We start from the raw sequence: 14,487 nt of genomic DNA, 5'->3' as shown, positions 1-14,487 counted from the left end.
CGCTTAGATTGTGAGTCTGCCTCCAAGCCACTGGGAGTGGAGGCCAGAGGTAGATGGGGGATTCCTGCATTTAGAGGTGTATAATATAACCTGGTGCTCTCTTCTCCTGTAACTTGCCTCTCCTTGCCTGACTGCTTGTTCGGAGGGAGATGCCCTTTCTCACGAGATCATAATAAAGCTCCTTTCTGCTTTCACCTCAAGAAATCTCCTTGATTATTTGAGTCGGTGGTCTTTGAGCCACACAACTTGATAGTAATAATGAAGTTAGGTAGAAGAGAGAGTTTGGGGGAAGATTAGGTATGGATAAGTAAATCTGAGAATTATCACCATAGAAAATATAATTGAATCCATGGGAGTTAATGAGATCACAGAGTAAAATAATGTAGCGTGGACAAGAAAAAGGACACCAGCACAGGTCCTAGGAAATATCCAGAGTTAGCAAGCAGAACATGGCTAAAGAGCCAAAAAAAGAGACTAATAAGGGATAAGTAGATAGGTAGATAGAAAACCAAGATGTAGTAGTGCCATGGAAATCTAGAGAAAAGAACTTCAAAGAGAAGGGCATGATCAGCAATGCTAAAGGGAGCAGAGATTTTAGAAAGGATGAAGATTGAGATATGGCCATTAGATTTGATAAAGATTGTTTGTTACTTTGCAAGGAGCAGGTTTCACTTGAATGAAGAAGCCAGAAGCCAGACTATATAGAGTTTTAAGTGAGAGGTTAACTATTGATTTTTCAAGATAGGATCCCTAGGAGAATAATTTTTAAACAGGTACTTTAGGTAAATAAATATTCTTACCTTCAAATTCTCAAAATATAGAAAGCTGTGTGAAACAAAGAAGTTGTAATTGTTAAGCTTAAAATTCCTCCTCCCTTCCCCAATTCATTTTTGTAATAGTATGACCAAATATATTAGTATTGAAAAAATAGTAAACATGGCTTCCCCAAGCCCCCCAAATTCTAGGACTGTTCTGAAAGATTTGTTTCAGACAGCAGTTTATAAATACAGGTTACCAGCCTTTCATATCTCTAAGAAGCAATCTTTCATGCATTTTTCCTTTTTTATATTTGCTCTTGGCTCAAAGTCAGATTTTCTTTTTCAAATTCCTTCTCAATGGTACTACAGTCGGGTACACATTCTGACTTATGAATTTTTGCTTATTCTATTCCCACCCTTCCTCCTCAACCTCATGACCCTACTGGAGTTTTACCCCCCTTTCAGCCTTCCTGATCATTTGGTTTCAGTTGAACTTGACTTTTTCCCCTTAATCTCCATTTCTGATTTAGCTGTGATCTATGTTTCTTCTTCCCAACGAGATTATAAACCCTTTGAAGGCAGAGATCATTTCTTAAAACTTATTTTGTGTATGTATCTTGAAGTGCCTGGCACAATGCTGATTAACATTTCTACTTAATACTTAGTGAACTGAACTAGCAATAGGCATATCAACAATATTTGGAATGAAAATATCCTTAAACCATCAGTATAATCAGAAAACAAAACAGTTCAACTTAACATTAATAGTACTGGATTTCATTAGGCTAAAAAGAGTTAATAGTGAGGGTCAGAAAACATCTTTTAGCTTTCCAAAGGTCAAATTTTAGAACTATCAAGCCTACCCAATTGATATTATATGAAACTGTTGAGGGAGAAATGATTTTTAAAAATGTAGAATGTACATAAACACTTTTAGAAGTAAAAAAAATCTGTAAGGTTTTGTATATGACCTTTAATCATGAAATTTCAATGAGAAATTTTTGTATTAGATGTTTTATATATTGCAAGATAAATTTGAGAATTTTACATTTATGATGCCTATCTTTTTTGTTTTGCTTTGTTTTGTTTAATGGGAGTAGTGAGAGACATTAAAAATATATGTAAAAATAAATAAAATACAAAAAAACCTTTTGAAGTACAAATATGCAAAAGATTGCATGTACAAATTTTGTATTATATATGATAACATATTTTATCATTTTTATCAGATAAATTTAGAAAGCTAAATAATGGAGGCACTAGAAGGAACTATACTACAAACTATTTTGACACTTGCCTATCCTTATGTATCTAAAATCATCTAGACAAAAATATCAGATTGCAGGAAAACAAATTGAAAGGAGGTAAAAAAAAGTTCAGCTCTCATGAGCCACATAAGCACCATTTCAGAAAACAGTTACCTTTTTCCTTCAGTGAACAATAAAGCTCTACTACCTTCTCACTCCCTCTGCCCTGCTGCTACCCCCCCCCCCAATTAACTATTTTAAAAATCATTTTGAATTCCATATGTTTGCTCTTTTAAAAATGCTTTGGGGGAGAGGTTCAAATGCCCTATTTAAAATGAACACTGAATGGAAGCATGATTTTATATATGGATGCTGATGATTGCCCTTCCCCTTCTCACTCACCACCACCAAACAACAAAGAAACCACAATCCAAACCAACTGGAATATTTCAGTACATAGTGCAGAGATCATCCCCTTGGGTTCTTATAGAAAGCTCTGCTAACAGTGAAAACTCTGGTAGATCCCACACCAAGCTGGAAAGGCTTCTTTCTACCATGGGCATGACCCACTGCTTGTACATTGATTATCCCCAAACCAGTCTAGCTTAAACAGAGATTCATCAGTATAGGGCTGCCCTTTGGATGATAAATTTCTTTTGCTATATAGCAACTCCTTAAACTGTATACTAATGGAAAAGTTAAAATCCACATTGATAAAGAGTTACCCATATGAGATGAAATCATAGAGCCTTGAAGAATTGAAATGTGATAGACTAGGTAAAATTCAAGCAGGAACAAATGACAAGTTCCCACATGGAAAGATAGACACATATATACATGCATATGCATATATATGTACTATGTAATTACATGTTATTTTGTCCTTTGGTTATTTTATTATTATGGAGTGGTAAAGATATATATAATGAGTTACATGACACTAAGATGATAACATTTAAACCACAAAAGTTAATTCTCTAGAAGGCTATTTTGGATTCATCGAGCTCATATATGCCATTTTTTTTTGCTAAGTATATAGTATATATAATCTCAAAGGAACATGTTTCAAAACCATAAAAACAAAAATCCATGTATTCTGTCAGACCCGTTGCTTATCCAGCATATCATTCATTCTGCTTCTTATAATTCACCTAATTGATGTCCTGAAATGGAATGTGAATTCTACTTCCCTTCAATCTATTATAGTTGTCTAATCTGTGAATTTACCTTAAGTCTTCTTGACTATTTTTACTTTCACAGGATATTAGTTTTTATTAAAATAATATTTTTATTTTCAAAATATATGCAAAGATAGTTTTTCAACATTCACCCTTGCAAAATCTTATGTTCCAAAGATTTCTCCCTCCTTTTCTCCCATACCCTCCCCTAGACAGCAAGTAATCCAATATATTAAACATGTATAATTTTTATACATATTTTCACATTTATGCTGCACAAGAAAAATCAGATCAAAAAGGAAAAAAATATAAACAGAAAGCAAGCAAACAACAAAAAAGGTAAAAATACTATGTTGTGATCCACACTCAGCCCCCACAGTCCTCTCTCTGGATGTAGATGGCTCTCTTCATCACAAGTCTTTTGCAATCGGCTTGAATCACCTCATTGTTGAGAAGAGCCATGCTCATCAGAATTGATCATGGAATAATCTTGCTGCTGCTGTGTACAATGATCTCCTTGTTCTGTTCATTTCACTCAGCATCTGTTCCTGTTGAGTCTCTCCAGGTCTTTCTGAAATCATCCTGTTGGTGAGTTCTTCCAGAACAGTAATATATTCCATAACATTCATATACCATAACTTATTTAGCCAATCTCCAACTGATGGGCATCCACTCATTTCCAGTTTCTGACCACTACAAACAGGGCTGCCACAAACATTTTGGCCCATACAGGTCCCTTTCCCTTTTTTAGTATCTCTTTGGAATATAAGCCCGGTAGAAACACTGCAGGATCAAAGGGTATGCACAATTTGATAACTTTTTGAGCATAGTTCCATATTGCTCTCCTGGATGGTTGGATCAATTCACAACTCCAGCAACAATGTATTAATTAGTGTCCATTTTTCCCACAATCCTTCCAACATTTGTTATTTTTCTGGCATCTTAGCCAATCTGAAAGGTGTGAAGCGTACTGTACCTCAGAGTCATTTTAATTTGCATTTCTCTGATCAATAGTGATTTAGAGCATTTTTTTATGTGACTAGAAATGTTTTTAATTTCTTCATCTGAAAATTGTCTATTCCTATACTTTGACCATTTATCAATTGGAGAATGGCTTGTTTTTTTAAAAACCCAATTCAATTCTCTATATTAATTTTAGAAAAGAGGTCTTTATCAAAACCCTTGGATATAAATTCTACCCCACCCCCTGCTAGTTTTCTGCTTTTCTTCTAATCTTGTCTGCATTGGTTTTGTTTGTGCAAAAACTTTTTAATCAAAATTTGTATTACATAACGTTCTCTAGTTCTTTTTTGGCCATAAATTTCTTCTCCACAGATCTGAGAGGTAGACTTATCCTTTGTTCTAATTTGCTTATAGTATCACTATGTCTAAATTATGAACCCATTTTGACTATCTTTGGTATATAGGGTGTTAGGTGCTAGTCATATGTGCTAAAAATCCAAGTCACATTGCAATAAATTAGGTACATACAGAGGCATCAAAGAATTTCAGAGTTGGAAGGATACTTATCTAACAACCATATTATGTCTATCATCTTTTCCTTTTCCTTTTTGCAAGGCAATTGGAGCTAAGTGACTTATCCAGGGTCACACTAGAAAGTGTCATGTCTTGAAATGGGATTTGAATTGAGGTCCTCCTGACTTCAAGGCTGGTATTCTCTCCATCTAGCTGCTCCTTCTCATTGTTTGAAAACATTTTCTTCAACCAAATAAGCATTAAATTTCTGCTGTGTGCCAGCTAGCTTCTGTGCTGAACCTTAAGGATATGAAGATAAGAGCTAGATAGATGATGTACTTAAGGTGCTTGCATTCTATTGTTTTAAGGGAGGAAACAATATACACATAAGTAGGTATCTAGGAATTATTTTTCTTTTCAATATATTATTTTGGCCATTCCTCAATGAATGGAAAGCAAAATAAAACTGAATTGTGCAGTCATGTGCATGGTACCAAACATTTTGTATAACAAGTATCTCAGATAATCCTTACAACTTGTCACATAGGTACTATGATTATCATCATTTTACAATAAAAGATGCTAAGGCAAATGGAAGTTAAGTGCCTTGCCCCGGATTATATAACTAATGTCTAAAGCTGGTTTTGAACTCACGTCTTTCTTAATTACATGTAAAAGCAATTTTTAACATTTCTTTAAAAATTTTTTTGAGTTCCAAAGTCTCCCTTCCCTCTCTGCTCCTTAAGAGATAATTTGATACAGATTATAAACATGTAGCCATGGAAACTTATTTCCATATTAGCTATATTGCAAAAGACCAAAAAAAAAAACCCTTAACTTTGTTTTGATTTCCATTTAGACTCCATTAATTCTTTCACTGAAGGTGAATAACATTTTCATCATTCAGTTCTTGGTATTGCCTTGTATCTTTGTATTGCTGAGAAGAGCTAATCATTCACAGTTGATCATCACACAATATTGCTATTACTATGTATGCAGTGTTCTGCTGCTTTTGCTTACTTTATATCAATTCATATTAAGTCTCAGGTTTTTCTAAAATTATATGCTTCATTATTTCTTATAGCATAATAGTATTTCATCATAATCATATCAACTTTTTCAGCCATTCCCCAATTGATGGGTATTTTCTCAGTTTCCAAATTCTTTAAAAACCACAAAGAGCTGCCATTTTTTTTTAAATCTCTTTGGGACATAGATTTAGTAATGGTATTGACTATCAAAGGCTATGCAATTTTATAGACTGTATAAACTCTTTTTGAGAAGATAGAATCACTGCCCTATCATTGGCTCCCCAACTATTTCTGAAGTTTATGTTTGTAGTCTTGATTTCACTATTGAAAGGCATTATTTATTTTAATTTAAGTTTTTACTGATATTTTCTGTATCTTTTATTGCCATAGTATTCCATGTCCTAGTAAGCCACCTCATAAGACATAGTATTTTATAGACAGGAAAAAAAGTGTTAGCGCAATTGATACACTGAAAAAAGTTCAAAACATTTACTTTGTATACACCTGTGGACCTCCCACCTCCCCAAAGAAGAACATCGGAGGAGTATCTTCCTATTTAAGTAGAAAAATATTTCATCTGCTTGCTAGATAGAACGAAGGCTGGTCACTACAATTGATATGCACCCAACTGCCTTTCAATATGTGTGTTGTGTGTCAATTATATTATTGTACTCCATCTTTCTTCCACGTTTCTTATTCTTGAGGTTCTGCTCACTATATATCAGGTCATACAAGTCTCCTGCATTTCTCTGAATTTAATAGTTATTTCTTTTGGCAAAATAGTATTTAATTCTATTCATATTATATCATAATTTATTCATTTTCCAATTGATGTGGTACATACTTATTTTTTCCTACTCTAAAATAACTACTATAATTTAAAGATTTAGCTTAAAGATTGAGCCCAAAGAGATTAAATTGTCCCTTCAAAACTATCCTTAAACTAGAATTCAATACACATTGCATAGATACTAAACAATTTTAGCTATTTCTATGCTGCAAATGAAGATTTAAAGTGCGCTACACATTATGTGTATGTATATATACACACATAACATGTATAAGTATACACACACACACAGAGGATGTATTCTTAGTGCATGCAGTCCCAGACATACATAGGCTTTTCCAAAAGTCAGACAGCTTGTGAATAATTGTATAATGCATGTGTATGCATACATATGTATGTGTATATGTATATATATATATATGTAATTACTGCACAAACTCTCTATAATTGATCCAATTAAATTCAGTTCTTTCCATTGTTACTATTTTGCCTCCTGAGAAATGTGTAGTTTTGAGGTGTTTATTACAGGAGAAGATGAACTTTGTAGTGGATAGTTCTTTTCTCATTACCATAGGAGATGACTTCTTTACAGAGGATGCCAATCAATTATTAGCCATCTCCTATGTGCCGGCCTGGGCAGTGCTGGTGACCCAGACAAAAGGCTGGAAATGGAAGGAGCACACAGCTTCTGGATGCCAAAGGGATGGGAGCATCTGCAGTTGGTCAGGAGGGACAAAATCTGGCTGCACCCTGGGGGCTGGATGGGGGAGGGCCTGCTCCAGTGATGGGGGGGTCAGAGGAGATAGGGGGATTCCAGAGATGCCCAGAGGTGCCACAGATTGGTCCCCAAGGATCACTCAGAACCACGGACCCCTCACCTTCAGTGCTCACTGTGCTGCCACTGTTGGGCTGAGCCATTAGTCTGGGTGCTCTAGAATTCCATTCCATGTTACAGATGAGGAAACAAGTCGAGCAGGTCAATGCCCTCCCAGGGTGGCAGAGCTCCCACGTATCTGAGGCTAAGGCTGCGCTAGGATCTTCCTGGCCGCAGGCCTAGCACTGCTGGCTGAGGCAGGAGGGTGAGCTGAGGAATGAATCTGGCTTCCAAGTGTGTAGGATGAAGAAGAAATGTTGGCCATTGCCCAAGAGCCTGGAAACCTTTGTCTCCTCCAAGAGGAGAATGGGAGCCTCTAAAAACACTCTGGACTTCTAAGCCAGTCCTTCCTATGCTGGTTTATCAATGGGTTCTCACCATTAAGACCCTTATTTTGACCTTCTTTGTAATTGTGGCCACAGGAACAGAGGATAATTGTTAGCAGTCATAGGGGTTCAGCATAACTCTTCTTGTAGATGGCATTTTCCACTTCCCACCAGCTCTGCTCCATGGTAGGTCTTACAGGTGCAAAATCTTTTTGGGAGTGTAATAGGATAAATGATAGACTGCCCCTTAGGAATACGTTCAAGTTCACTGAAACCAGGAGATAGATTCAAGGAGGAATTCTGACAAGATGAGAAGCATTGATTTGAGGGAAAGTGAAGGGGGTTAAGTTGGTTTTTCAAAGACTTCATCACAGAAAAGCAGCAAGATAATCAAGCCAACCACATGTATTTATTAAGGCCATGTGCCAGACACTATGCACAATGAAATATAATAATTCAACTACACTATGTGGGAATTAATCCTTAAGAGTGAATTATAGACAAACAAATGAAGAATTGAGTCCTCAACAAAGTGGTCTTAAAAGTTAGTTCTTTAAATCCAAGAGGGAGGTTAGAAGAGGGATCCACCTCCTGATGGAGCACAAAAGTAGCATGAACTAGATAAAGGAAAATTGTAAGAAGTCTTGGAGAGTTGAAAATAAAAGTGCCAAAAGAGGGGACACCACAAGGAGGGAAGCTATTCAGGCTGAACTGGCAAGTGTTGGGACAGAAGCTAGGTTTCAGAAATCTGGGACTACAGACCATATATGGTAGTAATCACATATTAATTTCTTTTCCTTTTTTAGCTTTCTCATAGAATTCTGAGTATCATGGATAATTCTGATGGGTTAAGTTGGAATGCTTGTTACCTTTCTTAGCTTTAATTTTTCACTTTATCTTTTTTAAAAGGGATAATCAGGCAATCTTTAGTTGAATTTGTAATTGTAATTATTAGGAATAAAGTTAGAGGATTCTGGAAAGGTAGCAGAATAAGTCAGAAAGCTATGGGAATAGAGAATATCAAGGTTCATATTCAGAAGATAGTGAATTTTTTAAAAAAGCCACTCCTATCTCAAAGAGCAATGTTTAAATAGTCACAAGCTCAAGAAGAGTTCTTAGAAGAACTTTTAAAAACTTCAAAAATCAAATAAGAGAAATCCAGGAAAAAATTAGGGGAAAAATGAGAGCATTCCAAGAAAATAAAGAAATTATGGAAAAAATATGAAAAAATGTTTAAGATATCAAGAATAAATGGAACAATGGGAAAAAATGAAAAACATTAACAAACAATTGATCTGGAGAACAAAATCAAGGAGAGAAAATATAAGAATTGTTGGGACTCCCTGAAAGTTATGATCAAAATCAATACAATATTCTAAGAAATGAAGATTGCCCTGAAATTCTAGAACAAGATGGTAAAGTAGAAATAGAAAATTTCCAATTAGTGCCTGAAAGAGATCCCAGGATGAAAAATTGTAGGAATATCAGAGCCAAATTTCAAAGTTCCCAGAATAAGGAGAAAATGTTATAAACTACAAGAAAAAAAATTAAGTACTGCAGATCTACAATCAGGTATTATAGCAGCTTCTACAATAAAAGACCATAGTCTTGTTACATATTTTGAAGAATAACAGAGCTGGGAGGGATTTTTAAGAAGGCTGTGTGTAGGTTAAGATTTAGGAGATGGGGGAGAGGAGAAAAGGTAAAGAGTGTTAAGGACTTGTGGGTAGAATAAGGAATAAAGAGAAGTGAAGAAGATAAGGGATTCTTTAAAAAGGGTGGATTAGAGAGGAAGTAGTTAGAAATTAGGTGAGGAGGGATTGGGTAAAAAGGGGGTGAGAGCAATAGGGAAGAAAAATGGGGTGAAAGGTGTGAAACCTATGATTACCCATCACTAAAAATGTTGACAACCAGGTTCAAGGAAGGACACTTATATAAAGTCTGGACCATGGAATCAAAGAACATCTTTGATAACATCTTCTGCTGTTACTGTCTAAAGCCCCCATATATCACATGTATAGCTGCAAGGCTTGTGCTCCTTTGTCCCATGCTTAGCAAAAATTAAAGTCTTTTTTTTAATGTAAAGAAGTTAGCATATTTATAAGTCACTCACATGTTATGTATCATCTACCCATAGACTTTATATAGATATTTATTTAGCTGATCCCTAGGTATCTGATAAACCTATGTACCCTTGTAGACTTAAGTTTCAAAAGATAACTTTAGGTGGTCCCTCAATTGCACTCCAAGATAAACCTCCAACCTTTCCCCTACACATAACTACAATTTTCCAAAAATTCTATAAAAATCCATGGTGTTGTCAGCCAACCTTAGCCAGAGCAGACCAGTCAACTTGTTCACTGAGTCTGACTCACTAGCTGTATGGGGAAGCCCACAAGGTTCCCCCCAGATGGAGGAACTAGCTCACTTAATGGGATTATTTCATATGCCTATAGCAGGGAGGGCTCCCAGCAAACAACTCCAAACTATTATCACTCTTGATTGGATCTATGTCACATCTGACAAGAGAAATACACAAATAGTAATTATAACTTTGAATGTGGATGGGATAAATTCACTCATTAAAATGGGAACGTAGTAGAATGATTAAAAATCAGACTGTTTATAAAAATATCTTTAAAAAATGAGACACTAGAGTTAAAATAAAGGGTTGGAGCAGAATTTATTATGCTTCAGCTGATGCCAAAAAAAACAAAAAAACAAAAAAACAAGGTAGCAATAATAATCTCAAAGTTAAAGCTTAAACAGATTTAATTAAAAGATAAAGAGGGAAATTGCATTATTGTAAAATGTTCTATAGACTAGGGCTTTTTTTTACATGACCTTGGTTGTAGGCCACCAAGAAAACTAACTGGGCTATTTTGGAGGAAGCAATAAAAGATCTGAGCTTTTAACACCTGTATAGGCATATAAAATGTGTTGTATATAAAATCAAACATTTATTGATAATAAATCATAATTTCACTAATCCCCCTGTAATATAGTTATGAAACCATGGGGTTGTGAACTAGTAGTTTAAGAAGCTGGGCTATATACAATATCAGTACTAAAACTATATGCACCAAATACTAAAGCCATCTAAATTTTTGAAAGAAAAATTATTGAATTAACAGACAGAAATAGATATTATAATAGTACTATAATAGTGGGAGACTTTAATCCTTTTCCTCTCAGAAATGAATCTAAAAAACAAATGTCAAAGAAGTAAAAGGAATTTTAGATAAGTTAGGTATGATAAGATTATCAGATAAGAGCTGAATGGCAAAAGAAAGGAATCTTTTTTTCTCAGTGGTAATGATATCTTTTCAAAGACTGACCATATATTAGGGTTTAAAAATTTTATAGTTAAAAGCAGGAAAGCAGAAATATTAAATTCTTTTCAAATCACAACATATGATAAAATTTTTATTTCACATGACACCAAAAACAATAAAAACTAATTAGAGACTAAACAGCCTAATTTTAAACACTGAGTAGGTTTAAGGACAAATCATAAAAACAATAATTCCATTAAAGAGAATGAGAGAGCGTATCAAAACCAATGGGATACAGCAAAAGCAGTAATCAGAGGCAATTTTATATTTCTAAATGCACATGTCAATAAAATAGGAAAAGAGCAGAGAACTGAATTGGGTTAAAGTTCCCAGTTAAACACTAATTAGATTGGAGATATTAAAAATTAAAGATGAAATAAAATTGAATATAAAAAACCATTGGATTAATAAATGAAACTACAAGCTGGTTTTATGTTAAAAACGTAATAGATAAGTCATTAGTTAATATGATTAAAAAATAAAACCAAACCACTAATATTAAAAATTAAAAGGATGAATATACCACTAATGAAAATGAAATCAAAGTAATTTTAAGTAGTTATTCGGTCCAATTTTAATATCAATATATTTAACATAGAAAAGTATTTACAAAAATATATATTGCTTAAGCAGCATATATTCTGCCTTAACAGAAGAGGAAATAGAATATCTAAATAGACATCTTAGAAAAAAGAAATTGAACAAGCCACAAATGAGCTTCCTAAGAAAAAAGGATCAGGATCAGATGGATTTATAAATTAATTCTATCAAACATCTAAAGTCCAACTAATTTCAATATTAAATTATTTGGAATAATAGGCAAAGAGGAGGTCCTACCATAAATATGATACTGATACCTAAACTAGAAAGAATAAAATTCAAAGAAAGAAAATTGTACACCAATTTCATTAATGTCTTTGGATACAAAAATCCTATATTATACTAAGTAGATTCTAATATTTTACAAAAATAGTACATTGTGACCAAGGAAACTTGTATCAGGAATGGTTTAAAACAAAGGAAAACTAGTAATGTAATTGATTACACAAATAGTCATATGATAGATGTAGAAAAAGCTTTTGATATAAAATATAACACTCATTTCTGTTTTTAACATTCAAAGTATAGGTATAAATGGATTTTCCCCCCTTAAACTGGTAAAAAGTGTTTACCTAAATACCATCAGGTATTTAAATAAAAAAATAAAATATTTTTATTTGTATTAGAGATAAGCTAGAACCCAGTAAAGATTCCAGAAAGATCAAGTGTAAAAACAAGGATGTCCACTGTCATCAGTATTCTCAAATATTGTATTGGAAATTCCAGTAATAGTAACAAGAAGAAATCAGAATGAAGAGTGAGGTGATAAAATTGTCTCTTTTGCAGATACAATGATGATATACTTGGAAAATCTTAAAAGACTAAACTAAAAAGTTACTTGGAACAATTTTTTTTAAAGCAAAGTGTAGGATGTAAAGGATTTATATACATAAATCATCAGTATTCCTATATATCATAACAAAACCTTACAAGAAAAGATAGTAAGAGATACCCCATTTGAAATATTATAAGACAAAAAATACCAGGGGAGTACACTTGCCAAAACAAACCCAGGAACTATATGAACAAAATTATTAAAAAACCCAATTCTTTATATACAAATAAAATTAGATGTATTAAAGAAATATTAATAGCTCATAGTAGGCAGGGCCAATCTAATAAAAATGACAATTTTACTTAAGTTAAGCTATATATTCAATGCCATTCCAATTAAATTACCAAAAGTTTATTTTGCAGAGATATTAAAAAATGACCATTTGGAAGAACAAAAAGTCAATTATCATATGAACTAGTGGAAAAATATTAAGATGTTTTAGCAGAACCAGATCTTACCTATAAGACTTAAAAGGAATTTCGGTGGAATGGAGGAGATATATAGACAAGTATAAAGATTTTAGTTTTTCAGCAAAACTGGAAAGCTGTCTGGTAGAAATTGAGCATAGACCATTGTCTTAAAAACAAGGTCAAAATGGGTACATGACAGATATAAGGGAAATATTTTAAGAAAATTTAAAGAACATGAAACATTTTACCTATTGCATTAAATTCAATTACTATTAATTGAATTAACAGTAAGATCAGAAGGAAAACAGAAAATTGAAAAGTTTTTAGATTTTTTTAGATTAAAATTATATTACGTTAAATTCAATTACTATTCACAGTAATATCAGAGGGAAAACAGAAAATTGAGGAAAAGTTTTTATATATATTTTTAGATAAAGGTCTCATCTCAAATTATCAAGAATTTTGTCAAATTTCTAAGAATATGAATTATTTCTGAATAAATGGTCAAAAGATATGAATAGGTAGTTTTTCAATGAAGAAATCAAAACAATTTTGATAAATGATAAAATGATCTAAATTATAGGAATGCAAATTAAAAACAACCTTAAGATTTTATACCTACAAGAAAGATTAGTTAAAATGATAGAAGGGGGAGTGAAAAATGTTGGATGGAGAGAATGTGAAATAATTGGAACATTAAATTTACTGTTTGGTGGAACTGTGAACTAATCCAACAATTTTGGAGAACAATCTGGAAATATGCCCATGCAGTTATTAAATTGTCCTTTCCTTTTTTTGACTCAGCAATACCACTTTTAGATATGCTTCCCAAGATGGATGGGGAAAAAGGAAAAGAACCTGCATATTCTAAAATATTTATAGCAGCTCTCTTTTGTGATGGCAAAAGAATGAAAATTGCAGGGATACATACCATCAATTGAGGAATAGTTAAACTAAACAAGTTGTGATATACTTGATGGAACACTATGGTGCTATAAGAAATGAACTTAATTTTAGAAAAACATGAAAAGACTTGTGCAAAATAGTGAATGAAGAGAATAATAAGAATCAAGATAACTTTGCATATAGTAATAGCAATGTTGTTTTAAGAAACTGAGCAACCAGTCATTTTGACTATTATACCCAAATTATTTAAAAAGGACCTATGGAAGAAGATGCTATCTGCATCCAGAGAAAGAACTGATGAATAGAAATATGTATAGTATGGCTTTACATATATACATACACATATTTGTGTCTAATAGTAGCCATCTTGGGGGGGAGTGGAGGAAAAGAAAGTTACATTACATATTTAAAAGGAAAAAAGTAAGTTGTACATAATAGACTTGAAATTTCATGTGCGATCTTTTTATGTTTCCTATTCTATTGCTATGGAAATGCTAGTTTTATTTCTTAAGTTCAGAAAAAAAAAGAACAGGAGGCAAATTTAGAGTCTAAAAAGCCTGAATTAATTTAAAATCCAGTTTCAGACACTGACAAGTGTGACCTTGGGTGGCAAGTCCCTCAATTTCTTTGCTTGAATCAGTCACATTATATGCCTACAATGTAGACAATGTGCTAAGGATACAAAGAAGACAATATAATCCTCTGCCCTCAAGGAGCTCCC

Source organism: Antechinus flavipes, chromosome 1, assembly GCF_016432865.1.
Source record: "Antechinus flavipes isolate AdamAnt ecotype Samford, QLD, Australia chromosome 1, AdamAnt_v2, whole genome shotgun sequence".
Taxonomy (NCBI): Eukaryota; Metazoa; Chordata; class Mammalia; order Dasyuromorphia; family Dasyuridae; genus Antechinus; species Antechinus flavipes.
This window is presented reverse-complemented; position numbering follows the sequence as displayed.